General features: G+C 47.7%; 1 pseudogene; it reads left to right on the forward strand.

The window, feature by feature from the left end:
• The first annotated feature begins 2,258 nt into the window (after nucleotides 1–2,258).
• LOC138841329 (large ribosomal subunit protein uL23 pseudogene) lies at nucleotides 2,259–2,697 on the forward strand (annotated as a pseudogene).
• The last annotated feature ends 1,601 nt before the right edge of the window (nucleotides 2,698–4,298 follow it).

Here is a 4,298-nt window from a genome sequence, read left to right on the forward strand (position 1 = left end):
AACTACGTCCCAGTACTGGGAGGCGCCCCGTCCCGGGATGGAACCTGGCCCGGGAGGGGCCAATCCTAAGACAGGTGGGAGACCAGAGTGTTTTAAAGGGGCCATGCGCAGCCTTGTGTCCCACCCAGGTGTGAGGGGCCCAGCACACAGCAGCCATCTCAGGCAGCCCGTCTGCAGCGGGAGGAAGGCGGCCGGGCTTCCCCACCTGCTCCCGCGGTCCACACACGTTGCAGGGTCTGCTTGATGCACCAGAGGTGGTGTGCAGACATGGGAGTACATGGTTGGGTCTTTCTTCCATGGAGCTGCCCCTCCTTGTGGGCCTTCTCGCTGTGTTGGGAACGTCCACACAGAATCACCTCCAGCTATGCCGCATCCATCTGCACAAAGTCCAGGCGTTCGTGGCTGGGGCTAAGTTTGCAAACTAGCTTATGCCGGATGTAGAGGCCGGCTCCAAGGCTCCTTACCTGTCATACCACCCCAGGGTAGAGACAGCGCCATGCCCTAGAGCATTCTCCGCCATCTAGGTCTCCCTTTGCTGTTGTTCTTTAATTGAATTCACTAACATCAGGTACTTAAAAATGAGTCCAAAGCTTGAGTTTACCCACACCTCAAAATTGAATTGTTCTTCCAGCTCTGAGGCCCTGCTGCCAAACGGACACTCCACCTTGGCTGGGGGCGGCAGGCCTGGCACTGATCGACTCCGTGTATTTTCTCTCCTTTGAAAACTACAAATCCCTGCCTGCTCTGGTCTGGTCTTCATGCTCAGGTCTGCTTTTCCTGTGCCCTGTCATTTCTCAGGTCAGCCTGGGCCTGGGATTTGGTCCTGTTGGGCGTGGGTGGGGGGAAGCTCAGGGGTCTGCCCCGGGAGCTCAACACAGCTGCTGCCAGCACCGTGGAGCTGGGCACTGTTGACCTTTTTTCTTTCAGGAGTTGCTGGTTCCAATGAATCAATTTGCAGCTGGCACTTTATGCTGACTCCAGGGAAATTTGTCCATTCCACGTGAACAGCAGAAGAGAGAGCCAGCGTGGGGACGGCCAGTGGGTGGGAGGAGGTACAGGGACCTGGAGAGGACACGAGGGACAGAAAGGGGGTGCAGGGGCCACCTGGGGGACTTTTATTCTATTGTTATTGTGTTTTCTCCCTGGCATAGACTGATTTTTACATGCTTTTCTGGCTCTGGTTTTGCATACCAAGTGTGGCTCTGAGCTGTAAGTACAACGCCAGCTCCCCGTGGAAGGGTGCAGCCTCTAGGGGTATGATGTTCTCACGTCCCCGGACTGGCTTCCTGATGTCTTTAGCAACCCTGGAGAGTAGAAGGGCTATGACAGTCAGACAAGAGGAGGCCTTTTTCGAAACTAGGTCACAAAATAACTTGCCTTCGTTCCTGTTAATAGTTGCCTTTAGCGCATTTGTGCAACTATCCCAGAGTACTTGAGAGTGAGTAATTTATAAAGAAGTAGATTCCATCTCAGTGCAACACACATCAAAATCCCAACAACATTCTTCAATGATATAGAAGAAGCAATCCAAAAATTCATATGGAATAATAGAATACCCCAAATAGCAAAAGCAATCCTTAGCAGGAAAAACGGTGCTGGAGGAATATCAATACTAAACTTCAAACTCTATTACAAAGCCATACTTGTAAAAACAGGATGGTACTGGCACATGAACAAGCCTGAGGACCAATGGAATAGAACTGAAGGCTTAGAATGAACTCACAGACCTATAGCCACCTAATATTTGATAAGGGAGCCCAAAACAAAGGATGGAAGGAAGCAGCCTCTTTGAAAAATGGTGCTGGCAGAATTGGTTATACATATGTAGAGCACTGAAGTTAGATCCTTATATATCACCCTGCACTAGAATCAATTCCAAATGGACCAACGAAATCAATGTAAGACCAGATACCCTGAAAATGTTACAGGAAGAGATAGAGGAAATACTACAGCTCCTTGACACAGGTCGAAACTTCTTAAATAAAGAACCAGAAACACAACAAATCAAAGAAAGTCTGGATAAATGGGACTGCATTAAACTGCAGGGTTTCTGCATGGCAAAAGACATAGCTAACAAGGTAAATAGAAAGTCCACAGCTTGGGAGAAGATCATTACTAGCTATACATCAGGTTATCTAGAATATAATTAGGGCTCAAAAAACCCCCAATAAAACAAATCCTCAAAGAAACAACAACCCCATCAATAAGTGGACTAAAGATTTAAAGAGACTCCTCTTTGTTTTGTTTTTGTCACCAAGATGGCGCTGAAAGCAAAGAAGGGAGCTTCTGCCCCTCCTGAAGCTAGAGCCAAGGAAAAGGCTTTAAAGGCCAAGAAGGTGGTGCTGAAAGGTGTCTACAGCCACAAAAAGAAGATCCGCACTTCAGCCACCTTTTGGCAGTCCAAGGTGTGTGGCTCTGGAGACCTCCCAAATACCCTGGGAAGAATGCTCAGAGGAGAAACTAGCCTGCCCACCATGTTATCATCATTCCCCCGACCACCGAGTCGGCCACGAGGAAGATAGAAGACAACAGCACACTTGTACTCACTGCGGATGTCAAGCCAACAAGCATCCAATCAGACAGGCTGTGGCAAAGGTCAATACCCTGACCAGACCTGATGGAGAGGAGAAGGCCCATGTTCCACTGGCTCCTGATTAGGATGCTTTAGGTGTTGCCAACAAAACCGGAATCATCTAAACTGAGTCCAGCTGGCTAATGATAAATATACAGTTTTTTCCTCTCAAAAAAATAGAGAGACTTCTCAGAAGAAGAATTAAGAATGGCCAATAGACACATGATGAAATGCTGTAAAAGAAATGCAACTCAAAACAACATTGAGATTCCACCTCACCCCAGTTAGATTGCCCATTATTACGAAAACTAATAATGACAGATGCTTGAGGGGATGAGGCCAAATGGGAATGCTACTACACTGTTGGTGAGAATATAAACTTGTTCAGCCACTCTGAAATGCTTAGCTAAGATATAGAATCAACCCCCTCAGTGGATAAGTGGATCAAGAAAATGTGGTATATACACACAATAGAATGCTATGCTTCCATCAGAAAGAATGACATCGCCCCCTCATAAGGAAATGGAAAAACTTGAATCCTATTAAGTGAAGTAAGCCAGACCCAAAGAAACATAGACTCCATGTTTTCCCTCATTTGTAAAAACTAGCATATGTCTATAAATCTACAACTTAATCCAAAGGGTAGTAAAAGACAAATAATTACATTTGGACATGATTAAACAGCAGTCTAAGCATTGTACAGTGAAAACAAAGAAGGATGTTCTTAGGAGAGGATCACAATAGCTCAAGAGCTATGTGCATATGACCATATAAAATGATGCTTATCACAATGAACTCCAAGAAATGGAAACCAGAGGTTTTTTTTATTGTACTATTTGCAGTTCTTTCTTTTTCCTTCAGTTTTACTCCCTCTTGTCACTGTTTTTTATTTCCTTTGTCTTGTATGTAAGTTGATCTGATTTGGGGAGGGGACGGGGAAGCACAGAAACCACAGAAACGGTGGGACAAAGCGTGAACCAATTCAGCAGTGAAACCCACTAGACACTGTTGGAAATGAGCTATACAACTTCGGGGGAAAGGGGCTTGAGGGGGTTAAAGTGGAAAAAAAAAGGGAGGGGTGACACTGTTCAAAAGGAAATGTACTCATTACCTAACTTATGTCACTGTAACCCCTCTGTACATCGCCTTCACAGTAAAACTTAAATTAAGAAAAGCAAGAACAAACAAAGAAGTAGATTCTATTTCTAGGAGATGGAAAGTCCAGTCAGCAGGCTACTCGCTGCTCTACCCCAGGGCCGAAGGGCACCAGGGGACACGCACGAGAGACCGAGGCAGGGAAGGTGCCTGAACTCAGCTCATTTTGGGATCCGTCTGGTGAGGGCGTGGGGCCTGCGTGGGGGCAGAGCCTGGGACTCGAGCACCCGGAAGTGTCCGCCTCTCAGCTCGGTTACACAGGGGACTAAGCTTTCAATGCATGAATGTGGAGGAGCCCATTGGAAAGCAAGCACCCGCTTTCTTTCTCCCCCTCCCTGTTTCTATCTGCCTGTCTGGCATAGGCAGCCGTCCTGTCTCGAGGATGAGGATGCGTGCCATGTCGGGACTGAATCCTCAGCCTCTTCGAGGACGTGAAGCAGGGCCCGACCGTGGCTGCAGTGCTGCGCGACAACGTCTCAGGAGTCACGAGAGCCGCTGATAGGGGACACCAGCCACCCACGTTTACGTAGCTGAAGCACAGAAACCAGGGGCAGCCCCGGGGCTGCTCTGC

This window comes from Dipodomys merriami, unplaced genomic scaffold (genome assembly GCF_024711535.1).
Source record: "Dipodomys merriami isolate MVZ:Mamm:240054 unplaced genomic scaffold, mDipMer1.0.p SCAF_316, whole genome shotgun sequence".
NCBI classification, from domain to species: domain Eukaryota; kingdom Metazoa; phylum Chordata; class Mammalia; order Rodentia; family Heteromyidae; genus Dipodomys; species Dipodomys merriami.